This window comes from Carcharodon carcharias, chromosome 8 (genome assembly GCF_017639515.1).
Source record: "Carcharodon carcharias isolate sCarCar2 chromosome 8, sCarCar2.pri, whole genome shotgun sequence".
Lineage (NCBI taxonomy): Eukaryota > Metazoa > Chordata > Chondrichthyes > Lamniformes > Lamnidae > Carcharodon > Carcharodon carcharias.
The window spans coordinates 49,405,322-49,432,716 of record NC_054474.1 but is presented as its reverse complement, the minus strand read 5'-3'; the positions used below and the strand labels follow the sequence as shown (position 1 = coordinate 49,432,716).

Below are 27,395 nucleotides of genomic sequence, written 5' to 3'. Positions count from 1 at the left end.
TAGCCACATGTGTGCAATCTATAGCACCCTGGACACGGGGGAAGCCAGCAATGACTGCGAAGCCTCTGGCTCGCTGTGCCAGACTTGCCTGTTCGCAGCGGATGTGGATGAAGGTCAATACCCATCGGAACAGAGTGTCTGTAGCCTGCTTGACACAAGTGTGGACAGCTGATTGGGAGACACTGCAAAGATCACCCACCGAGCCCTGGAAGGAGCCAGAGCATAGAAGTGGAGGGCAACTGTGGCTGGCATGGGGTGTCCACCCACACAGGGGAGATCACAGGGCCAATCATCTGACAGATATAGGTGACTGTCTCCCTTGAGAGCCTCCTTCGGCACTGCACCTCAGTCATATTGAGGTAGATGCTTTGCCACCTGTATACCCTGGCAGCAGGATAGTGGCATCTGCTGTGGCCCCTTGCACATTGGACAACCTCTTGGCTCTGCGCCCCTTGTGCCTGCACCTGGCCTCCCAAAAGTGGCTCCCCTGGAGGCTGATTGTCCAGTCCTGGCCTCCTCCTTATTCTATCCCTCCCTTCCTCCTCAGGGGAGCTGCCTCCAGTGGAGAGGTCAGAACACATACCCCCAGGCTAAGTGGAGGCCTCTGGAATGCTGCAGGCCTGAGAAAGATTATTGTCTGCAGACTGGTTTCAAAATACACAAAAAGCTCTTAGAAATTGATGTGAACTGCTAACAATCACACAGGCAACTTTAAAACACTTTCTGCAATTAAAACTTCATGGAAAACATGAACAGCCCCTCTGAGTCCATATATCCCGACATTGCATGAGTTTTATTAAAAAATCTCCTACCTGCCTGCCCGTTGGATCCGTGCTCCAACCTGAAGTTCGCACGGGCCCCTCAAAATCCTGGACACTTGGCAAGTTAAAGGCCTTAACGAGGCCTTCAATTAATGGTGGGCGGGTGCCCTGCGGTTGAGCGTGCCCTCCGACCGAAATATCGTGATGCCACGCGTTGACATCAGCGGGCAACATTTTAAGCGTTGACATGCAGGCTCCTCCACCTGCACGTCAGCTGGAAAATTCTGGCCTTAGTATGGAAATCTTTGCTGTATTAAGGCATCACTGGTGTCACAGTCGTCCACTCGATCATGGCCAGGGCCATCAGCAGGAGCACCACCATGGTCCCTCAACTCATCATCAAAGGATTGGCCCCCATCTGGTGTGTCATCATCCTCCAGGGCATCTCCTCTTTGGAAGGTGAAGTTATGGGGTGAATAGCAAACCATGACTATCAGGAACATACATGACAGGGATTAATGTAATGCACCTCTAGTTCTGTCCAGACATCAGATTCACATCTATTGGAGACTGATGACATGCTCCACAAGGCCTTGGTGCTGGCGTGGCTCTGATTGTACCTCCTCTCTGGGTCAATTCTGGGTACCCTGACAGGCATCATTAACCATCTTTTTAGTGGATAGCCCTTATCACCTGGTAGCCATCCCTCCAAGGAATCTGTGCTGGGGATAAGGTCTTGCATCTATGAGGTCCTAAGGATGTATGAGTTGTGACTGCTGCCTGGATACCTGGCACACACCTGCATGACCTGCCGATTATGGTCACACACCAGCTGCATATTTATTGAGTGGAAGCTCCTTTCTGTGCATGGCTGTCCAGCAGGAGTCTTAATGGCTACGTGTGTGCAGTCAATGACTCCCTGCACCCTGCAAAAGCTGCAAATCCTCCGACTCTATCCATCTGGCCTTGGATGTCCAGCATGAAGGAGATGTAATTCCCAACCCTTTGGACCATTGCATTGTGAGTACCTAGATGTAATGGTGCGCAGCAGGCTGTGTTATCCCACTGAGGTCTCCACAGGCTGCCTGGAATGAGCCTGTTGCAAAGAATTAAAGTGCCACTGTCACCTTCAATATGACAGGCATCGGGTGGCCCCCAAGGTAGTTGGATGAGATCTCCCCTGTGAGCATCTCACATAGTGATGTTACAGTCACCCTTGAAAGCCTGAGCCTTCTGCACTGCGTCTCACTCAGCTGAATCATTGCCTGTATATCTTTGGGGAGGCATTTGCTCATCTGTGCCTCCAATGAGGGTTTCTGGGCTCTTCTTGATCATCACAGTCTGTCCCCTTCCTGAGGAACCAATGCATCCTAAGCCTCCCTATGTTCCGTTCTTCTTCTCACCCTACTCCTCCTCCTAATCCTTCTCTCCTCCTCCCTGGAGGTTGTGTCTCCAACTGAGCCAACAATCCCTATCTGTCTCCAAGATTTTTGACCCCTCACACCTGGGTTACCGACAGGAGATTATTCAATGAACAATCAAGCGACCCCTCTGAATGAGAGGAGATTCCTCCTCATGAAAAAAATATCCAAAATGTCACTCAGCACACTCAAATGAGCAATCTCTGCAGGAAATTAAATTTTAACTGCAAAGCTGAGACTCTGGTCTCAGCTGCAGTTTTAAAATCTGCCCAAATAAGCTTGCCCTTAAAAAACAGATTCCCCACCCCTCATAAATTTCACTCTGAAGGCATATTATTGCCTTCTGACCATATTATTGTTGTGAGATGGGTAGTTAATTTGCTCAATTGCCTTTTAAATTGATATTTAAATAATACGGACGGGTTCCCAACTTTTTGACGCGCTCACGTGCTCAATTATTGGAAACTGACGTGATGATGTCGTAAACAGTGCCCGAAGTCATTGTGCCCCATAATACGCTCCGCGAAGCGAGAAACGCTCCTGATCCTGGACAGTATTATTCAGCCCTATATCTTTACTTATTCTCAGCTTCTGGGTCTAGCCTCTGTCTTCTTCAACCTGCCTGTATTGCTCCACTGGACTCATCGCCTAGACCTGAACTCTGATGGCTCTGTCTCCTTTTTTATATAGTTGAAACTAGAAGCTTTGATTGTTTTAATCTCAGCATCAGTTTCCTTAACAACTTGGAGGGTCAGTTTCCATTCTCAGTTTTCCCTTTTCACTTTCTCTTTTCAATTAGGGCCTGTCTCGAAAATTAGAAGCTTTGTCCATAGCTTCCATCTCACCATGCATCTGTGGTTTTGCAAACTAATTTCTATATTGTAGAAAATATTGAAGAATCAGTGCTTTGTGTAGAATTAAGATTGAGACTAAAATACAAAAAATCCTCGTCAATATATATGACCTTAAATCTATTTTCAAAGTAAATGGATATCAGGTTCTCCCATTCTGGTCCCCTGACATCACTGCGTTCATGCTAACAATTAAAAGGGATGTGAACTGTTGGCATATTAAATAATTATGCTTATGGTTTGCCTGGTTTTGATACTCAGTGACCCATGTAGCATGCGGGGAAATGGCTTAGTAATGTTCTGTTGCTGAATAGATTTCTGAAAGCATTTTGAATAGGTCTGAGAATTTGTAAAGAGTATTTCTGAGATTCTTATTGCAGTTGGAAGATTGTAACTTGACCTCTGTGTGGAGCAGTAGAGCCTGCAGTGCAGCAGTTTCCATTTGGAGAAGAAAGCTGCATTTACATGAAGAGGTTCATTTCTCAAAAAGATCAGCTCCATGCCTTTGATGAAGACTTGCACTCCACCATTTAAGGTTAGTAGTCTGATAAGCTGAACATAGCTATCTAATGTCTTGGATCTGCCTGTAAAATAAAAGGTTATATTTGTGCAGTATTTTGGATGACATAAAGCCTGAGAATGCTAACAGAAATATGATTTCAAACACAACATGATATTTGGTTTGTCTGGATCTATTTAACTAATAAAAAATTCTACCTTTCAAACTGTTCCATATTGTAATGTATTTTACAGCCTCTGCTGTTTAAATCAGTGCTCCCTCGCATTTCTACTTGACCTATATTATTTTATAGATTTCAAATTATTTTTCCTTTTCACATTTCAATTAACTTTATATTTGTGAGGAATACATTGTGATACATTAAAAGCCTACACTTGAACTATCAGTAGTAAAGACTGTTTTTTTGCAGAATTAGATCTGTTGGGAATTGTGTAGTAATGTATTTGTTAGCTTTTGACAGTTCAATCAATTGCTACTTACTGCTCTTTGGTAATGTTTAGTAGCATGTGTCCACTAGGGCTATGTGGTGCACAACCCAATTCTGAAGATGTGTGGTTTTCATAAATTCCATGTTCTTTCTTTGGGTTTATTTATGTGCATGTTACATTACCTGTTTTCAAAGTTGTCGTTTGATCTTTGATGAAAATTCGTACTGCTGAATATTTGTCATACCATATTTACAAGGGAGCTGAATAATTTAATCTTGGCTATTGAGGAATTTGTCTCTCTTCATGTGATTAAATACCCTATTCTAACTGTTTACTTTGCAATAAGTTTTATTGATATACCATTTCATAGTAAGCAGACTCTTAGTAGTTTTGTTCTGATTGGAATTTTCCCACTTGACTGATTTATGTCTGCCTGCATACGGGTAAGAACAGTCTTTATTGTGCTGGCAAATCCTTACATTTAATTTAAATTGTTGAGCTTCCCATAATGGATTTGGAGTACCTTAGCAATGCTCTAGTTGCACTATGTGCGGGAGCAGTTGAAGAAATGAAGACCTTATGTATTAAAAAATAATAATCATACAGACGCGCACACATGGACACATACACATGGACACATGCACCTGGGCACACACATGGACACACACGCACATGGACACACACATACATGGACACACAGACACACAGACACACACACAGACACACAGAGTCACACACACTCATACACACACACTCATACACACACACACATGCACACACACACACATGCACACGCACAGAATCACACACACACACATGTACACACACAGACACACACAAACAAAAGCATACGCACACATGGACACACACACACACAGGCACATGCATGGGGCTGAATTTTTCGAACATAAAGTGACAGGCGATGACGTCAGGTGAGCGTCCCAACTTCATCGCGCACTCAGGCGATATTTCGATCGGTGGGCACGCAAGGATTTGGCAAGATGCACCTGCTGATAATTAACAGGCCTATGAAGGCCATTAAAGTATTAATTGAATGCAATTTTTCGCTGCCTGTCCAACCTTACGGTTGACAGAGAGGCAAAAAGGCCAAGCGGCCTTGGAATTTTTTGTGAAACCTCATCCGTGGACAGGATGAGGCTTCCAACAGGAATTAAAAATAAAATAAAAATTTTGAAATATCATTTATAGCATATCCCTGCTCATGAGTCACATGAGGGAACATGTTTTCAACATTTGTACATTCTTTATTTTTGATTTTAAAAATCTTTCTGGGCACACATCCGCACGCGTGCACAAACTTCCACACTCGTCTTCCTCCTGCCACCACCCACAGAACTCAACACTCAGCCTGGGTGAAATTGATGTCGGGGCCTGATCGTGGGCAGCAGTCGGCTTTGCAACCGCTCCAGGGCCCATCCACCGTGCCCGACAAGGTTAAAATCCTGCCCATGCACACACACACGGATGGACACACACACGGATGGACACACACACGGACGGACACACACACACACGGAAGGACACACACACACACGGATGGACACACACACACACGGACGGACACATACATTCATGGATGGACACACACACGGACGGACGGACACACACACACATGGATGGACACACACACACACACGGAAGGACAAACACACACACACAGATGGACACACACACACACACACACACACACACAGGGACATACACACATGGACAAACACACACACACGGATGGACACACACACACACAGGGACATACACACATGGACATGCACACATGTACAGACACACACATACAGACACACAGACGGACGGACACACACACACACATGGATGGACACACACCCACACGGGGACACACACACGAATGGACACACACACAGACACACACAGGGACACACACACATGGGGACACACACACACACGGACGGACACATACACACTCACGGGGACACACACACACACATGGATGGACACACACACACGGGGACACACAAATACATGGATGGACACACACACACACACGGGGACACACACACACAGGGACACACACACACACATGGATGGACACACACACGGGGACACACACGGGGACACACACACACGGGGGGACATATACGCACACGGATGGACACACACATCCACATGGGGACACACACATCCACATGGGGACACACACACACACATGGACGGACACACACACCTGGGGACACATACACACACACACACACACTCGACACACACATAGCCATGGGGCAGAATTTTGCCCCCGTTGGGTGGGCTCAGCAGCGGTGGCTGGGGGGCACTTGGGAAGCTGGCCGCAATCGGGGCTGGATCACAATTTCATGCTGGCAGGCCAATTAAGACCCGTCCAACATGAAACATGTGCTCATGAAACATGGAACAGGCAGTGCTCAGTGCTCAGTGCTGCCTGTGTGGGGGATGGGGGAGGAGGGTGAGCACGAACTTTACGCATGCGTGCAAGTGCACACTTGAAAATCTCCCTAAGGCACAGAGCTGCCTCAGGGAGATGAACAGTTTGAAACATCAAAAATAAAGATATTAATAATGTTATAAAACATGTCCCATCATGTGACAGAATTTTGCCTGTGTTGGGTGGTTCCAAACCTGGCCTAAATGCTGTACACAGAGTGTGTGTGTCCATGGGACAGAGTCACATGAGGGGACATGTTTTGTAACATTTTTTAAATCTTTATTTTTGATGTTTTAAACTGTTCATCTCCCTGAAGCAGCTCTGTGCCTCAAGGAGATATTCAAGTGTGTGCCCGTGTGCCTGTAACTCTGTCACATGAGCAGGGACATGAAATTTTAAAATTTTTATTTTTATTTGCTGTTGGAAACCTCATCCCGCCCGTGGATGAGGTTTCCTAAAATAGTGCAAAGACCACTTGGCCTTTTCACCTGCCCACCGACCATAATGTTGGACAGGCAGCAAAAAATTTGTTTCAATTACCCTTTTAATAGCCTTAATAGGCCTTTCAGTTGTCAGCGAGGGCACTGCCGACTCTAGCGCACACTCGCAGACCGTAATATCGCATGAGTGCGCAATGATGTCGGGATGCTCGCCCTACGTCATCATGCGTCATTGTATGCTTGGTCGGGTCAGGCATATGTCCGCCCAACAAGCTAAAAATTCCCCCATGGACACACACACACGGCTGTGTACAGGCTTTAGGCCAGGTCTGGAACCACATCGAAGTTGTATTCTACGTGTTAAAGCACAGCATGAAAATGCTTTAACAAGGCATCTGATTGCCAATTGCTTTGGAGTCAGGCTAGGACCCAGTCCTGGGGTAAATGCTGCAATTTCAATATTGCTGCAAATTCAAAAGCTGCTCTGTAGTGATACGGCATTAACACACCCAAAGAAACATGTACTTACTATAAATTGGCATGCAATGCCCTATTGAGGAAGTCCTAGAATGAGAACATTGTTCAGGATGGTCCAAATAAATTGTTTTCAAGCCAGAATCAGTTTCAGTGTTGAACAAAAATGGAATTGCATCTTGTTTAAATAAAGCATGATACAAATAAATTGCAATATACATCTAGTGTAACTAATACCTGGTCCAGCTAGGAAATGTGTTTTGACATGAGCAGCCATGACATTGTATGCGAATAATTTGGGAACTTGGCTTTATCATGAAAACAGCGGTTTCATTTTCATCTCATTGTGGAAGTAGATTGAACTGTGGTATTTACTGAAGTATTTGTGATCATGCAAAAAAATGAAAATGACTGACAACTATGATTAATCCACAATTAAGTAACTTTTCATATTAACAAAGAGAATTCTGTAAATCACAGTGCAGGCTGTCATTACCCTAATCAATCAATCATGTGCTTACAAAAGAACTAAATAATATTTTTAATGAGTTGAAAATATTCAGAAAATTATAATACTGTTTGTGAAAGAGATATTAATGCATTAAATTTGCAGAGACAAGCCTAGTTTATTAATCTAACTGACATATATAAATTAATATATATTAACATTCTTCATAAACAGCTGCTCTCCTTCAGCATAATGATTAACAATGCATGATAAAGAAATAACTGTAGCTCTTGCTGTAGGGGATGGCGATGTTTCTGATTAAACTTGTTTCCTTATGCAAATAGCATCTGAATAATAAAATTCATATTATCTCCCTTTTACCAATCCGCCAAATTTTATAAAGCTGAGTACCGTAATTTTTACTTTGAGAAAATCTGTAAGGGCTCTTGAAGAGATAAATGCACTTTAGAAAGTCAGAAGAAGTGTTTTGAATCAACTGCAACAATGAACTCAGAAATGAATTAATTGCACAGTAGTTCATTCCCAGTATGGGCGTGCAAAAGTTTAGATTTGTTAATGCTCTGTCTGTCCTACATTGCTGCTGATTGTGTTAGCCTGCTTTTATTAGGAGATGAAGCAAATAAGGCATCAGTGCCTTTGGCAGTGAGGAGCTGCTTCTGGTTTTTTTTCATCTAATCTTGGTCAACACTGGCTTCTATTTTTATTGCACATGGGCAGGCTGGTTACTGCCCACACAGCCAGGGATATAATTTGCATGATACTCATGCTCTGGAATCTATCTAGTCCCCACTGCAAACTGGGCAGATTCCAGAGCATCAGCAGCCATGACAAATGGAACTACTTCTGTTTGCTGTGTCAACTAATGCATTACTGACAACACTTGAGCAATGATGTGAATTGGGTGCTGCTGTTACTTTGCTGCTACACATCACTGTGAAATGGGAAAGGCAGAGCTCTGCACATGTGGACTCAAACATATTCACAAATCATTCAATCAAAGAATGTTATAGCATAGGAGCCAGTCTTTTGACATATCAAGTTTGTGCTGGCATTTTCTCTACAAGCCACTTATTGAATCCAACTCTCCAGTTTGGTCCCACACTACTTAAAATTCCAAGCAACTATTTATTTTATTTCTAAAAAGAATTTATGAGCTCTGCTTCAAACAGTGCTTTGTGGCAAACAAATTCTAACCATCTAAAAATCATTTTTAATCCACCCTTTTAATTTTTTTAGCAATTACCTTTATTTTACATTTGTGTCCTCTTTACAATCTCACTAATTATCGCTATTTGCCTTAACATAATCCTTTGTAAGCATGATGACTTTTATAAGGCCATCCCTTGACATTTTCCAGTTTTGCGGAAAGAACGGGGACAGTAGCGTGCTAGTTATGTTATTGGGTTAATAATCCAGAGAACTGGACTAATGATTCGGAGATGTGGAGATTTTCAATCGGGTGTTGGGAACAGGACATGGGGGCTAGTTCAGAGTCCTGACCCCTCATGGTGAGGTTTAGTCACACCCGCTACAATTTTCAATGCTCCAGGCAATTAAAGTCCAGGAAGCAGGCTCGCCATCCAATCAGGAACAACGGGCAGGCTCCCAACACTGGGAGGTCCTCCAGCACTCAGTGACCGGCAGCCCCACTGGTCAAGGTGGAAACTGCCAATCTAAGCATGGAGTCTGCAAGGTACATGATGCCACAGTTGCCTGGCTGGAGGGAAAACCCCTCTCGGGGATAGCCAGAGGCCACAGCGGTGGTCTTGTTGCTGTAATAGGTTGGGGATGGGTAAAATTCCTTGCTTTATCTTTCATTACCCCGACTGCCTTCAACCCTGAGTCCACCTATTGCAATGTGAGCTCCCTGCATTACCAACCCTGAAAATCACATGTCAACAGGGAAATGGTATCTTAATAGGCCTATTAATTGAAAATAATTGGCCTGAATTGGCTTCCTGTTGCCTGACGGTGGGCCACCAGTCTGTCCCTGAGCCGCCCTCATTGAAAGTTGCACAGGGTCAGGATCATGGTGCGGGTAATGCTCTGGAGACCGGGTTCAAATCCCACCATGGAAGATGGTGGAATTTGAATTCAATAAAACAAAAGTATGGAATTAAAAGTCTAATCATAACCATGGAACCATTGTCAATTGTTGTAAAAACCCATCCGATTCACTAATGCTCCTTTAGGGAAGGAAACTGTCATCCTTACCTGGCCTGGCCTATATGTGACTCCAGGTTGACTCTTAAATAGCCAGCAAGCCACTCATTTGTAAAAAACCATTACAAAGTCACAAAAAGGAGTGAAATGCGATGAACCACCTGGAAATGACAACGGTAGACTCAGCCCTGTCATTCCTGCAAAGTCCTTCGTACTAACATCTGGGGGCGAGTGCCAAAATTGGGAGAACAGTCTCACAGACTAGTCAAGCAAAAGCCTGACATTGTGATACTCACGGAATCATATCTTACAGATAATATCCCAGACACCACCATCACCATCCCTGGATATGTCCTGTTCCACCAGCAGGACAGACCCAGCAGAGGTGGCGGCACAGTGGTACACAGTCAGGAGTAGATCCCATGAAGTCTCATGGCATCAGATCAAACATGGACAAGGAAACCTCCTGCTGATTACCACGTACTACCCTCCCTCAGCTGATGAATCAGTGCTCCTCCATGTTGAACACCACTTGGAGGAAGCACTGAGGGTGACAAGGGTGCAGAATGAACTCTGGGTGGGGGACTTCAATGTCTATCACCAAGAATGGCTCGGTAGCACCACTACTGACCGAGTCCTGAATTACATAGCTGCTAGACAGTCTGTGGCAGTTGGAGAGGGAACCAACAAGAGGGAAAAACATACTTGACCTCATCCTCAACAACCTGCCTGCTGCAGATGCATCTGTCCATGACAATATCAGTAGGAGTGACCACTGCACAGTCATTGTGGAGATGAAGTTCCATCTTCACATTGAGGATACCCCTCTATCGTGCTGTCTGGCACCGTGCTAAATGGAATACATTTCGAACAAACCTAGCAACTCAAGACTGGGTACCCATGAGGCACTGTGGGCCATCAGCAGCAGCAGAATTGTACTCAAACACAATCTGTAGCCTCATGGCCTGGCATATCCCCCACTCTACTATTACCATCAAGCCAGGGAATCGATCCTAGTTCAATGAAACATGCAGAAGGGCATGCCGGGAGCAGCACCAGGCATACCTGAAAATAAGGTGCCAACCTGGTGAAGCTATAACACAGGGCTTTGCGTGCCAAACAGCATAAGCAGCAAGTGATAGACAGTGCTAAGCGATCAGATATAAGCTCTGCAATCCTGCCATATCCAGCCGTGAATAGTGGTGGACAATTAAACAACTCACTGGAGGAGGAGGCTCCACAAATATCTCCATCCTCAGTGATGGAGGAGCCCAGCATGTCAGTGCAAAAGATAAGGCTGAAGCATTTGCTACAATCTTTAGCCAGAAGTGCCAAGTGGATGATCTATCTCAGCCTCCTCTGGAGGTCTCCAGCATCACAGATGCCAGTCTTCAGCCAATTTGATTCACTCCACGTGATATCAAGAAAAGGCTGAAGGCACTGGACACTGCAAAGGCTATGGGTGGCAGATGAAGTTCAGTGCAGAGAAATGTGGAGTGATTCATTTTGGTAGGAAGAACATGGAGAGACAATATAAAATAAAGAGTACAATTCTAAAGAGGGTACAGGAGCACAGGGACCTGGGTGTATATGTGCATACATCATTGAAAGTAGCAGGCCAGGTTGAGAGAACAGTCAATAAAGTATACAGTATCCTATGCTTTATTATTAAGGGCATAGAGTACAAGAGCAAGGAGGTTATGTTGAACTTGTATAACACACTAGTCCAGCCTCAGCTGGAGTATTGCATCCAATTCTGGACACCACACTTTAGGAAGGATGTGAAGGCATTAGAGAAGGTGCAGAAAATATTCACCAGAATGGTTCCAGGGAAGAGGAACTTCAGTTATAAAGATAGATTAGAAAAGTTAGAACTGTTTTCCTTGGAGAACAGGAAGTTGAGAGGCAATTTGATAGAAGTATTCAAAATCTTCATAGGTCTGGACAGAGTAGATAGGGAGAAACTGGTCCTCTTTGTGAAAGGATCAAGAACAAGATTTAAAGTAATTGGCAACAAAAGTAAAACCAATACGAGAAAAACTTTTTCGTGCAGCGAGTGGTTGAGGTCTGGAATGCACTGACTGAGAGTGTGGTGGAGACAGGTTCAATCGAAGCATTCAAAAGGGAATTAGATTGTTATCTGAAAAGGTAGAATGTGTGGGGTTACAAGGAGAAGGTAGAAGAATGGCACTAAGGGAATTAAGGGAGCCGGTGCAGACACAATGGGCTAAGTGGCCTCCTTCTGCACTGTAATAATTCTGTGATTCTGTGATACTTGCATTGGAAGTAGTGCAGCAACGGTTCATCAGATTGGTCCTTTGGACAAGGGGGTTGTTTTCTGTGAGGCTGAGTAAATTGGGTCTATATAATCCGAAGTTTAGAAGAATGAGAGGTGATCTCATTGAAACTTTCAAGATAATGAAGGGGCTTGATAGGGTAGATTGTGAGAGGTTATTCTCCCTGGCTGGGGAATCTAGAACACCGAAGCATAGTTTCAGGATAAGGAGCCCATCATTTAGGACTGAGATGAGGAGAAATTTCTTCACTCGAAGAAACTTTGGAATTGCTCCATCGGTGAATATATTTAAGGCTGAGATAGACAGATTTTTGGTCTCTCAGGGAATCATGATATATAGGGAGTGGGCGGTAAAGTGCAGTTGAAGCCCAAGATCAGCCATGATCATACCAAATGGTGGAACAGGCTCAAAAGGCTGTATGGCCTACTCCTGCTCCTAATTCTTATGTTTTTATGTAAATCCATAACACAGAGATTGCTCGATCTTTGTGGGTGCTTTCTTTGAGGTTAGTAATGAGAGCCCTTGTTTCACCCATTGACCACTAAATTTACTCCAATGTCTCTCCTCAAAACAAGATGTATCACTTCACACTTATGTGTTAAATTTCATCTCCCAGTGTCTGACAGTGCCAGGCAATGACCATCTCCAACAAGAGAGAATCCAACCATCTCCCCTTGATATTCAATTACATTACCATCACTGGGTCCCCCACTGGCGGATACCATTAACCAGAAGCTGAACTAGACCAGCCATATAAATACAGTGGCTATAAGAGCAGGTCAGAGTCTGGGAATTCTGCGGTGAGTAACGTGTATCCTGACTCCCCAAAGCCTGTCCATCATTTACAAGACACAAGTGGAATACTCTCAACTTGCCTGGTTGATTGCAGCTCCAACAATGCTCAAGAAGCTTGTCACCATGCAGGACAAAGCAATCATTTGATTGGCACCATCCACCACCTTCAGCATTCACTCTCTCTACCACCGATACACAGTAGCAGCAGTGTGTACCATCTACGAGATGCACTGCAGAAACTCACCAAGGCTGCTTCGACAGCACCTTCGAAACCCACGACCACTGCCATCTAGAAGGACAAGAGCAGCAGTTAGATGGGAACACCACCACCTGGAAGTTTCCTTCCAAGTCACTCACCATCCTGCAATTCAGGGAAAATTCTAGCCAGAGACTACTTGGATTAAATTAACAAAAGAGGAGCTATGATGATACTGCATGTATACTATGGGCAACAAAATAGTGAGAAGGAGATAGAAGAGCAAATTTGCAGGCAAATTACAGGAGGATGCAAGAATTATATAGCAATGATAATAGGGACTTCCACAAGGGCGGGTTTTTGTGCCATATTGTCTGCCCACGCTGTATCACTGGAGGGTGGCCTCTGAATATCCCGCCAAGCCATTACCTCACTGTTTCATCACCCTGGGTGCCATATCTAAACTGCAGCTGTGCACACAGTTCTCAATGCTTGCAGCCCAAGACAGCTCCAGTGAAGATGTGGCCCCAAAAACCAAGGCCAGAATTTTCCCATTGGTGTGCGGGGGCAGGCTCCACACGGCCGCATTTAAAATGACCTGTGGCGATGTCGGGCAAGCGTCCCGACTTCACCATGTGCCATCACGATATTTCGTTGGGCAGGTGCGTGATGATATCAGATGCACGCCCGCCATTTATTAAATGGGCCACTTAATGCCCTTGAGGCACCAATCAACGGTGATTTGTCGGCACCCATGTGGTCAGCGCAAGGGTGCAACAGGCAGGCAGATAGGACATATTTGTATAAACCACTTCCACGGGTAGGATAAGAGGGCTCAGTGGGATCGCGAGTGTTCTCCATCAAATATTGGTTTTTCAAAGTTACTGATACTTGCCTGTGTGATCTGCAATACTTCAAAACGCATACCAGCTACTTGGACTGGATTCACAACTTTCAGGTCACCACTCTGTACTGAGGAATCTTTTTTGGGCCTGCAGGTTTCAGGAAGCCTTCCCTTAGTCTGGGAATGGGAGCTGAACTCTCCACTGGAGGCACCTCATCTGAGGAGGAAGGGAGGGCTAGAAGGAGGAGGAGGCCAGGGGAGCCTCCATTCAGCCTCCAGGGGAGTCACCTTTGGGAGGAAAGGCGCAGGCACAAGGTGCGCAGGGCCAACAGGAAGTCCAAGGCAGAAGGGGCCGCAGAAGACGCCACTATCCTGCTGCCAGGATATACAGGCGGCGAAGCAACTACCTCAATATGTCTGAGGTGCAGTGCCAAAGGAAGCTCCGTCTCTCAAGGGACAGTCAACTCTATCTGTCAGATGATTGGGCCTGAGATCTCTGCGAACTGTGTGGGTGAGCCCAGTGCCTTCGTCAATTGGAAGGGCTTCCACTCCATGAACGTGCAGATAGTGTTTGATCACAAGATGCTGATTTTACAAGTCTGTGCGAGGTACCCAGGCAGCTCCCATGACGCCTACATCCTCAGACACCCCCAGGTGCCGGGGCTCTTCAGTGCTCCAACCCGGCTGGATGGATGGCTGCTGGGTGACAAGGGCTGTCCCCTCAGAAGGTGGCTCATGACGCCTCTCCGCCATCCAAGAACAGAAGCTGGGCAACGGTACAATAGGAGCCATGCCTCCACAAGGGCTGTGGTGGAGAGAGCTATCAAGATCGTTGTGCTTCTGATGCCTGGACAGCTCAGGGGGCACACTCCAGTACCCCCCCAGATTGTGTGTCGTTGATAGTGGTTGCATGCTGCGCTCTCCACAATCTTGCACTGGAATGGTGGGATGCTGTGGACGATGAAGATGTAGATGCAATGGCTCCGGCTGCACATGATGAGTCCAGCAGTGAGTCCGAGGATGAGCATGCACAGGGAAATGCTGAGGGGGTAGACGCTCACCCGGGCATACTCCAGGGAGGCAGGGACACCCGGGAGGCTTTAATCCAATGAACCTTCAGTTAGCACACCACAGATGGATCTCCAGGACAAGCCTGGGCTGAAGGCTCCATACTCGATACCTAAGTGCAAAATCTGCCTGGATAGGAACATTAACTAAGGGCCTTGTTAATAAAGCTAAATGTCCCACAAATCATAACATTATTGGAAACCATCCACCTGCAGAAGAAAAGAGGCACCCTCAGCCATGCTGACATGTCTGAATTTAATATTACAGCCAAAGGAACTTTAGAAAACAAAATGACAAAGGTGTTAAAAATCACAGCAACTCATAAAGACCTTATTGCAAGCCAACACAAAAGCACCAGTGATAAACCCGTGGTATGCCAAAGGTGCGTTATGTTTACCTTTTCGGGTGCTATGTCTTGGTGCTGCCCCATCGCTGGGACTGGCATCTGAGACAGCCTGCTCACTCTGCAGTCCTGTTGGCCTTATGACCTTGGCGGCCATACTCTGGCCTATGGACCCTGTGCTGGCCCCGCCTGGGAGGGAACTGCCAATTCCACAGCTGGCATCTCTCCACTTGTCACATCCTCACCGGATGCAACGGTCGCTGGCAGAGGGGCCGCCCTCATCCAGAGCACCTTGAGAGGTGCCCGCAGAGATGACAGGCAGCTGCTGCGCTGACGTGAGGTCACTTCTGAACTCCTGCTCACCGTGGATAGATGGGCACTGAGCTGGGAAACTTGGTGCCCAGACCATCTCCCACACTGGCACTGACCAGCTGAGGTCAATGCCGCTGTGAGGGCTTGCTGGTCTGAGCGCATCCCCAGGAAGCACTGATGGGTCTCCTGGAGGAGCTTCTCCAAGAGAGTCGCCACTGCCTCCACGGAGGAAGCATGGCGCTTGGACATGAGGCTCATTGTTTCAGCAATAGTCCGCGTGGACTGCTCCACCACGGAGACCAAGCCAAGCATGGCCTCATGTATCTCCCCTAGATGCTCCCATACACCCAGCTGCATTTCCTGTGTTTGCTGTGTCGCGGACAACCCTAGAGGCACATCATCAGGCACCGACTGAGCATTTGCCAGGTCCCCTGCAGTCCTCGGACCGATTGGCGCCATGGGCACTCTATGTCTTTGCCAGCTCCTCCAGCAATGGTGAATTACCCTCACTGCTGTGCCCTGGGACACTAGACGATGTTCTAATTCCCATCGAGGTGCAAGTATCTGTGCTGGTGCCTGCCTGGCAGAGAGGGTGTGACCCTGGTGAGTCTGACTTCAGGGCCCTTTGGTGTGAGAGGGGGCCTCTGCTGTTCCTCCTCCCAGCCCTGCTCCAATGATGCTGAAAGGAAGAACAAGGACATTGGATCAGTTAACGTGGAGACAATGACAATGTGCATCCCTGTCCCTCGGATCATTATGTGCTCATCCTTCCATAAGCAATAGTCAAACTATGTTGCAAATTTCAATCACTGAACATTCAGCAGTGCCATGGCTGTTGGGAGAACAACGGTGACCTCACTGCTGGGCAAACATACCCTGCCCGTGGCAACCCAGCCTCACCGACACAGATGGACCTCGGTGCATGGCGCCTCTCCAAATCTAGAGCCTCCTGCTCGAAGTGGCTGAGAATCGCCAACTGGGCTGGCCCTCACCCGCTCGGTGGCATTATGTACATTCTTCTCCTGAAAAGGAGAGAAAAGCATTGATTAGTGATACTTGTACCTGGACTCTCTTCATGAATGGCCTGCCCCAACCAGAGTGCTTACATCACATTTGGCACCACATGGTCCAACCTTCCATGGCAAGGAGGCGCAAGCATATGGCGCACAGAGGGCAGCAGATCGATTGGTGCCACGCCACCTTGAAGCTCCCCTCCCAGCATGTCATCACCCTGACTTTGACATGTCCTGGAGTTCCAGCACTGTGCCTAGGTGCATCTCATTTAGGTTGCCCCCAAAACAGTAATGTGGGTCTCAGTGTACCACATGCTGTGGGTACAGAACCCATCTCTTCACCACCCTCTCAGGCTGACCTCGGCATGGGTAATATCTGCTGGCCCACCCAGCGAAGGACACATGCCATCAATGATTCAATGCAGTCATGAAACTCATTCTTGGGGGGGGGTGCGCAGCTATGGGGGGAAGTCTACCTGCTGGGTTAAATGACCAATGCCAACATGGTACTCACCCTTCCTGAGTGCAACAGGTCGTTGAAGCGCTTGTGACACTGGATCCAGGTGCGTTGCATCACATCGCGCGAGCTCATCACCTCCACCACCTCCTCCCAGGCACATTGGCCATGTTTGGGGGGGGGGGGGCGGCTCCTCCGCCCGTCCTGTGGTACCAGCACCTCCCGCTGTGCTGCCACCTCCTCGAGGAGAGCAGCAAGGCAATCATCAGAACAAAGGGGGGCACAGTGGCCTCCTGCCCTACCCTCCTGCTTGGCCTGCTCACTAGCGACAGAGACCTGAGTGCCACATAGGTGCAGTCAATCGCACCCTGCACCTATGGGAATCCTGAGATCAGGGTGAATCCAATGGCCCTTGCATCCTGGCTGTCCCGGTCCTGGGCGAAATGCACAAAGTTGTGTGCCATGGAGAAGATGGCATCCATGACCTCATGGATGCATTTGTGGGTGGTGGATTGTGAAATCCCACAAAGGTCACCTGTGGGGCCCTGAAAGGAGCCACTGGCATAGAAATTGAGCGCTGCAGTCACTTTCACAGCTACTGGGAGTGGATGCCCTCCATGTCCCCTTAGTGCCAATCCTGCAGTAAGTGGCAGATGTGAGCCACCAGGTCCCTAGACATGCGCAGTCATCAGCGACACTGGTTCTCAGCCATCTGCGGGAATGGCAGGCAGCATCTAGAGACCCTGGGTGTCGCTAGGCGCTGACCAGCCACGGCTCACTGTCACTCCTGGGCAATGTGTGCGGGAGCCCCTACTGCCCCCTTCTTCATAAGGTTGCTGCTCCTGCCTTTGCACAGCCAGAAGCCTCAGTCACTGTTTTCTCCATCTTCTATGGTCTCTGTAAGCCATCAGGCATACAGCTAAGTCACCGGGATGCATGATCCTGACGTGGTCCTTCTAAAGCATGAAAGAGAGAGAGAGATGTGGTTATCATGGCTGTACTTAGCACCTTTCCTGGCCCTGTGTGACCACCCCTTTATGCTTCCTGGAGACTGCTGGTCACCCCTTGGATGGCCAGAGATGAGTGTGCTGCATGGCTGCCTGTCAATCTGTGAAATGGGGGAACGCTGGTCCAAACTGGGATGCTGAGGTTACAAGGGGCTGTGAGCACCTCCAGCAGTGACTGCTACAATGGCCAGCATTGGCGAGGAGACTGTACAACGTGTGCAGCCCAACTGCCCTGGGGTCCAATAAAGTGGTGGTGGACTTGAAGTCTGTGTCGGGAGATGGGAGGTGTTGGGGGAAGTAGGGTATGGAACGTGAGGTGGCCTTTTGGTGCCACCACATTGCTTGCAAGGTGGGTGCAGGCTAGGAGCCTGACTCCAATCATTTCACTGTGGCTGCACCTGATCCATCTTTGTTGCAGAGGCATGGTCAGTTTATACAGTTATCCCTAATGCGTGGCCACTTTCCTTGCGTACCCTGCCTCCCACCTCGATTGCCTGTGTGTGGGATGCAGTACCAGGGTAGCACTTGGATCCCCCTCATCCCCATCCCTCAGCAGTTGCCTCCGAGGCTGGCCAGCACTTGCCCCCAAACACCATCCACCTCAGCAGTTGCCTCTGGGAACAGGCATCAGTTGGCCCCACCACCCAGTGCGGCTGAGGCCTGTAAGCAGCGGGTAAGCTGTGGAGGACACTGCTGCTCACTCACCTCAGTTCCCCCCAAAGTGAGGGCCGGCAAGTGCACGTTGCCTGCGTGCTATTGTGAAACATGTCGGCGTGCTTTCCAGCCAGCATGGACAGACGATACAGCCGGGTTCCAAGAGCCTGGCAGGATGACCTTTTATATGCTAATGTATTACAATTAGCTCCCTGCCAACCAATGGTGGGAAACGCAGCCCACCATTGGTGAGCTGAGCAGACGATTGCGACCTGTCTTCACGCCATTGTGAAGCAGGTCATGCCATATTTTCCACGCATGCCACCTATCACACCCGCTGCCAGCGGGCTCAGAAAATTCTGCCCCATATTTTTATAGCCAATATTTGTACTTCAATTGGTCAACTTATGAGATAACTAAATCTTAATTTTCAACATCTGTTATTGCATAAACACAGTTGCACTGCAATTACCATGCAAACGATGGGTGTTTTAATTTTCAGTACCACTGCCATGATTTTGTCATTATGCAAACACATTTCTTATTAATATGCAAATGTTATGAATGGCACAAACTACATCACTCCTATCACTATATGTGCCAATTTCAAAATAGGTGCTAAAAAGCTCCCAAGGTGAGGCTGAAATCCTTTACATTTTCTACTTAATATCTGGAATTTGTAGGCATGATTTTATTTGACTGGCACTGATTTGTCCTCCAGGTTCCAACTGCAATATCGAAACTGGTGCCAGTCAGACAGCTGAAGGTGAACATAAGCTAGCAAGCCAGCCTTGAATTTGAGGTTTTTACTGTACATTTCTAAAAGTAAACTCCCCAGCAAGGTAAATATCATGACCCAATGTACCAAATAGCTTATTCACATACAAGCACATGCAAAAGGACAAAAGAATATTACAGCCAGTTAGTATTAAAATAGCTGCAGCTTCAAAAAATTAATGAGAATATCAAAACGCCATTGAATTGGATACCATGGAGCTTTAAAATAAAGTAGTGATTTAACGAATTATACCTTTTTGGCAAAGGGAAATATACAGAGAATTGAATAAACCAATTTCCAATCAACTGGGAACTAAAAGAAATGCAGAGAGATGCCATAACAAGCCTTTTATGCTGTCTTCGTAGATGAGCTAAAATAGACCAATGTCGCATTTTGCTTTTCAATTCAAGTTGAAAATAACTATTTCATCAATTATTCAGTGAATATCCTATAATTTGAAAACAAGACATGGTTGTTAAGGAGTTTTGAAGAATCTGCAACAGCAAGCATTAATTACAACTCCCAGCAATAAATAATCTGCTTAGTCTTCACATTGCATAGATTCAAAAAGCAATTATTCGTATTAGATGAAGTAAAATTGAAGATAAAATTGAAACCTGAAATGAATATTTGCTTGAATGGCAATAAAACTCCAAAGACAACAGGCTATTATGAAAAAATAATTACCACATTTTATTTGGAAAAAATATCCAGAACAAATTCCAAATGAATTTGACCAAATATCAGGGATATTTCTAACAAATATTGCTTTGTGAATACAAAGAATTTACGTTGGATACTGACCTCATATTTGTTCATGCTTTGTAGAGTCTGCTGCATGTTATGACTTAAATTTGTTCCAGAATTCTTAAAAAACTTGAAAGGAAAGTGGACACTCTTTCAAAATTACAGTTGCCTATTTGTCTTAGTGTAGTTCAAACACATTAAGACTACTTCATTAAAGTAAATATATGTGTAGTACATTCCTAACTGTTTTAAAGTGTGATTTTAAACAAATAGAATTTCCTTTTCCTTATGAAAAGCATAGAAAATGCTGGAAATGCATAGCTTATTAATTGATATCTAACAGGGAAGAGATTTAACTGGAACCATTCATCAGAACTAAAGGTTTTCTTATTTCAGATTTCCAATAAACTTTCTCTTCACCTCCAATTTGTGTGGAACTCTTATTTTTTTGGATAATTTTCTTTCAGGTATACTTTTGAAGCCTCCAACTGGAGGAGGGTTTAAACTAATTTGGTAGAGGAATTGTCACCAGACTGAAACATTGGAGAGGAGGAAAAATATGCACAGAGGACTGAGAGAGGTAAATAGCTCCAGAGCAAAGAATGGTTCAGAAATGGGAGGGTTTGGACAGCAGTCAACTGCAAAGATGTGTTTGGGGTACTTGTTTGAAAACACATGGGGAGTGGTAAATACAAGTAGTGAGCTGCAGGTACAAAAACCCACATTAGACTATGACACAGTGGCAATAATAGAGACATGTCTCAAAGAGGAGGAAGATTAGGAACTTAATATTCGGAATATTCTTGCTATTCAGTTATTCAGGAAAGATAGGGAAGAAAATAGAGGAGGTGTGACAATATTTATCAAATTAACTATTATGGAGAGGATGGATGTAGTTGAGGGGCCAAAGACAGAAGCCGAGATTTACTGCTCTCGTTTGTAATGGGAGTCATAGCTGGTGGGAGCAGAAAATATCAGGAGATTGCAGAAATCGGTTTCACGTCGTCGTAAAACCAGTTTGCGATTGTCCGCTCCATCCATCAATGGCGGGCCGCTTTCCCGCTTCTGCACGTCAGGAGCCTAATTTCAATACTTTAGCATCTCATTATAAGCCCTGCTCACTGGAATCATTCCCCCATGCTGGATCATGAGCTTAATCATACCAACGTGTTTCACAGTGGTACATAAGCGACATGCGCCTGGTGACCTGCACATTGCTCAGGACCTCGAGGTTCGTTTGCCTACCTTACTTAAGGCAGCACTCGCGGTCATCGGGGGCAGGCAGCATCACATCGCTTTTAGGGGGGCTCATGGGTAGGTCTCTACCTACCAGACCAGTGGTAAGGCGGGGGTGGCTTTTCAATGGCTGCGGGGCTTGGGCTTGCTTGGTGAAGGTGGGTATCCCAGGGTGTGTGTGGGGGCACATGTTGATCTGTGAAAATGGCCTCTAGGTGGTGAGGGCTGAGGAGGCAGTCCTCAGAAGAGATGAGGCCAAGTGGAGATGTGAGGGTGTGTGTGAGAGAGTGAGTGGTAATGTCCCTTGAGCTGGCAGTGAGCGAGATGCCAGTGAATGTGTGATGGTCTTAAATTTTTCTTTATTCATTCACAGGATGTGGGTATCGCTGGCTAAGCCAGCATTTATAGCCCACCCCTAATTGCCCTTGAGAAGGTGGTGATGAGCTGCCTTCTTGAACTGCTGCAGTCCATGTGGTGTAGGCACAATGTTATTAGGGAGTTCCAGGATTTTGGCCCAGTGACAGTGAAGGAACAGTGATATATTTCCAAGTCAGGATGGTGAGTGTCTTGGAGGGGAACTTCCAGGTGATAGTGTTCCCATGTGTCTGCTGCCCTTGTCCTTCCAGGTGGTAATGGTCCTGGGTTTGTAAAGTGCTGTCTCAGGGGGCTTGGTGAGTTCCTGCAGTGCATCTTGTAGATGGTATACACTGCTGCTACTGCGCGTTGGTGGTGGAGGGAGTGAATGTTTGTGGAAGGGATGCCAGTTAAATGGACTGCTTTTCCTGGGTGGTGTCAAGCTTCTTGAGTGTTGTTGGAGTTGCACTCATCCAGGCAAGTGGAGACTCTTCCTTCAAATTCCTGCCCTGTGCTTTGTAGACAGGCTTTTGGGAGTCAAGTAGTGAGTTATTCACCACAGGAGTCCTGACCTCTGACCTGCTCTTGTAGCCACACTATTTATATGGCTAGTCCAGTTCAGCTTCTGGTCAATGGTAACATCCAAGATGTTGAAAGTGGGGGATTCAGTGATGGTAATGTCACTGAATGTCAAGAGGCGATGGTTAGTTCCTCTTTTGTTAGGGATGGTCATTTCCTGGCATTTGTGAGGCGCGAATGTTACTTGCCAGTTGTCAGCCCAAACCTGGATATTGTCCACGTCTTGCTGCATTTGGACAAGGACTGCTTCAGCAACTGAGGAGTCATGAATGGTGTTGAACATTGTGCAATCATCAGCAAACATTCCCACTTCTTACCTTATTTTGGAAGGAAGGCCATTGATGAAGCAGCTGAAGATGGTTGGGCCGAGGGCACTACCCTGAGGAACTCCTGCAGTGATGTCCTGGAGCTGAGATGATTGACCTCCAACAACCACAAGCATATTTCTTTGTCTAGGTATGACTCCAACCAGCAAGACTTTTCCACTGAATCCTATTGACTCCAGTTTTGCCTGGGCTCCTTGAAGCCACCCTCGGTCAAATGCTGCCTTGATGTCAAGGGCAGCCACTCTCACCTCACCTCGGGAGTTCAGCTCTTTTGTCCATGTTTGAACGAAAACTGTAATGAGGTCTGGAGCTGAGGGACCTGGAGGAACCCAAACTGAACATCAGTGAACAGGCTATTACTAAGCAAGTGTCGCTTGATAGCACTGTTGATGATCCCTTCCATCACTTTACTGAATATGTGAGTTTAGAGTGATGAGAAGGTTACCTTACCCTGGTGGCACGGATGAGATCATTTATCCTCTTTCTGCACTGGGTGGCTAACCTTTTTTGTGCAGCGTTGGCACTGACTGCCACTGCCACAATCTGCCTAGCCGAAGCGGTGAGATTGCTGGATCTACTGTGGCCAGAACAGGAATAGGAAACATCACAGCAGGCTTCCAAAAGGTATTCTAGGGAAGGGTCACTGAACTCTTGGGGCAGAATTTTCTGCCTGTTGGGCGGGCGGCGATGGAGTGGGCACGGAACCGATCGCCACCCATGATCGGATCCGCACCGCCATTTTACGTGGGCGGGCCAATTAAGACCCACCCAGCATGAATCACAGCACCTGAGGACAGCGGGAATGGCCGGGCGGTGGTCGGACTGAAATGACCTCCGGGTCCAATGGCGACCCGGCAGCCTGTTTTAAAAAGTTGCTGCAGCCTTTCATAGGCTGTGAATCATGGCCAGTGGAAGACAGATGGACTTCATCAACTGCAAGGGCTTCCACTCACTGAATGTGCAGCTGGAATGTGACCACCAGAAACGCATCCTGCAGGTATGCGCATGGCTTCCAGGAACTGTGCATGATGCCTACATCCTGAGTCACTTGCTATTCCCTGCAGTCTTCCAGGATCCACAGAGGCTGCAGGCTTGGCTTCTTGGAGACAAGGACCATGGCTGATGACACCCATGCGGCAGCCTCAGACTGCAACAGAGCGACGCTATAATGGGTCTCATGCAGCAGATCGCAACTTGGTGGAGCAGACAATCGGGATGCTGAAGATGTGGTTCTGGTGCCTGGACCGGTCTGGTGGAGCCCTGCAATACAGTCAGCAGAGGGTGTCACACATCAACATCGTCTGCTGCACCCTTTACAACCTGGTGCTACAATGGGGTGAGGAGCTGGCTGAGGAGGAAATGGAGGAGCTGCATGCCTCCTCTGATGAGGAGGACACCGATGGGGATGAGGGTGAGGGGGTCCTCAGTGGTGATGATGACGGGGATGAGGGTCTCGCGCTGGTAGAAGAGGCAGGCATGCTCAGAAGGACCTCATAACTGCCAGATATGTGGAGGATGGTGAAGACATGCAGTGAGGTGTCCCTGTCAATCCTCATATCGTAGTTGTTAACATTTGTCTCCAGTCTGGCTTATCTCAACGCCAATACCCTCTGTGAGAATGCTCCTGTTATGGAGATGCAGTAGAGGCCCTAATAGTTGCTCGATCGCAGGAGGATGATGACAACATGCAGTGAGGACACGCCATAGATCTTCACATATCCTCTGAGAATGTCCGACTCCTGTCTGGCCGAGAGCAGCTCGTTTGCGCTCCATGATCAGGGCCATCTCAGACATGCAGCCATGAAACTTTAGACACATCTGATGCCTTGTCCGCCTTCAGAACCTCAGCCCTTCAGGAGCTGGTGTACAGCATCACTGTATAGTCATAGAACCTTAAAGATGCTGAGAGCACACAGAGCGAATGAGAGAATTCTGTGGTGCCTGCCTACTGCATTCTGGCAGCAATGGCCAGCACTGCCGAGATGCAGGCATCAGTAATAGTTCCAGGGAGTGTGAGAGTAGACTATCACTGTTGTCTGAAGGCTGCACAGAACACAGCGAAGAGGCACTGAACTGAGACACCTGCCTATTATTTTGTGCAGAAAGGTTTCACATTTGAGTGACAAGAACACTGCTCATCAGAACAAGGAGCCACAGGCAGGGAGACATTCTTAGGAGTTTATTGACAATAGTGAACAGGATGTACAAGTGATCAACACCTATGGCCAGGCTGTGCAACTACTTTTACCTAACTTTCCTAACCCTGCCGTTATGTCTTGGTGCTGCCTGGACATCCATAGCCAAGGTGGAGGCAGCCTGCTGTGAGGACTTTGGCGGGCATCCTCTGGAGGGCCCCGGCCTGCTTTTGGGGTCCTGCAGTGTGTCAGTGGCACCCTCGGCCTGTGAAGCGGGAGCTGCAGAGGTCACAGGAAAATAGGATTCAGATGGGCCGGTCACTCCCAGAGTCACCTGGGTGTATGGCCCTGGAGCGTGCACCTGCTGATCCTGTCACTCTCAGAGTCACCTGTCCCCTGGCTGACTCCGTGAGTGGAAGGGGTAGCTGGAGTGATATCAAGCTGCCCAGCACCCCTCTTGCGTACACACTGTTGGAGGCCAACTATGGCATCAGCAATGGAGTTAAGCCCGTGCAGCAGTGCAGGAGTGATGTCCTGGATCAAGGTCTCCATGGCGGCCACTGTGCTGCTAGTGTTAACCTCAGTGCCAGCATGCCAAGGCACTATCATCTCAGCCTGAAGATGGAAGGACTCCTCCATTGTGCCTTGCAATCTGAGGAGTGCAGTGGGCATCCCTTCCTTTGCTTGTCTTTGCAGCTCCTGCAACTGTGACATGACTGAGTCCATAGGCTTGTCATCTGACACGAACTCAGCAAATTTCTGTCCTCCAGCAGTCCTCCGAGTGCCAGTGAACTGTGAAATCACTGCCTCTGACTGCTGTGGATCAGACAGTGCGATGTGCTCACCAGATTGTGATCCTGAGGCTATTCTAAAGCTAGATCCCACTGAGGTGTGTGTCTCTGCGCTGGTGGAGGATGTGGGTGAGCGCTGTGATGGGACTTCAGGGATGGTGCCTCCAGATTTCTCTTCAGAGGTTTCTCCAGAGCCTGATTGGAGGCCCTGGGTCATGGATTCCGTCAGCTGTTTGACAGATGTGCCTGCGTAAGCAACGGGAGATAATTACTGCATGGCAGTGGCCTGTGAAAGAGGACACATCACTCAGGGCATGGTTGTCTGATGGAAGTTGCACTGCTGGATCCTCACTTGGTAGAGCAGCGCTGACCTCACCGTCAGCACAGGATTGGTCCCGGTCATCGCCGGCCAGCTGGATGCTTCTGTTTTCGAATTCTGTCAGAACTTTGATTTCCAGCATCTCTCCACCTGTCTGTGACCTTTCCTTCCTGTTGTGAGCCAGTTTGTCCTGCATGGATAGAGATGGGAAGAGTGTATCAGGGCTCCTACCGGGCCAGATGATAAGTGTGCCTAGCCTATGTAGGTGGTGAGTGGTCCCATGAATGGGATGAGGACAATGAAGGTGTGTGTGTGAAAGAGTGAATGGCGATGTCCCTTGCACTGGCCAGTCAGTGGGGGTCCTGTGGACGTGTGATGGGTTTGTGAGTGTGTGAGCTGGGAGTGATGAAAAGAGTGACTTACCCTGATGGAATGGAGGAGATCATTCATCCTCTTGCGGCACTGGGTGGCTGTCTTCCTCTGCAGGGCATTTGCGCTGACCACCGCTACCACCGCCTCCCACGCTCAATTGGTGACTTTGCTACCCATCCTGCGGCCAGAGCAGGGGTAGAGCAAATCCCGTCAGGCCTCCACTGCATCCAGCTGTCACTCGAGGGACACGTCATTGAAGCAGGGGGGGGCTGCAGTCTTTTTGCTTTTGCTGCCCATGTCTCCCAGACAGCGGTGGTGAGCTGGTGGCGATGAGTGCTTTGCTGGTGGCTGCCTTTTAAAGATGACAGCCTGCATGATGCAACAGCGGGGTGATGGCGAACGGACAAATGAGATTCCGCCCACCATGGAAACGGAGTGTTTCCCGGTAATGCATAAATAATCAGATGGGCTCAGGAAGATATGGCGTGAAAACCAGCCATTTTCGTTAGCAGTTAGGATTCCATTTTGCCCGCTACCGCACTTAGTGCAATTCTGGGAAAATTCCATCCATGACCTTAGAGACTAATAACATTTGAAAAGCATTTAAATAAACTGGTGGACAAGGTTTCACTTTTTAAGACTTTTACTGTGAAACAAACTAAAATCAACATAGATCAAACATTAATTAACAGGCATCAAACTAAAGAAAAGGCAAGTTTCCCATTCAGTAACTAACACAACTGAAATATGTCTTACGAAACACTTCTACACAATGTCACGCTTCTGACCAATA

At 47.2% G+C, this 27,395-nt stretch overlaps 1 protein-coding gene across 1 annotated transcript in view; it reads left to right on the top strand.

Annotated features, from left to right (window-relative positions):
• Nucleotides 1-3,437: 3,437 nt before the first annotated feature.
• The window catches only part of LOC121281361 (ras-GEF domain-containing family member 1C-like), a 252,523-nt gene continuing 228,565 nt past the window's right edge, over nt 3,438-27,395 (top strand). Inside the window, exon 1 of the mRNA XM_041194292.1 lies at nt 3,438-3,568. The gene's annotated coding sequence lies outside the window, so the exon portion shown is untranslated. The remainder of the gene's footprint in view (nt 3,569-27,395) is intronic.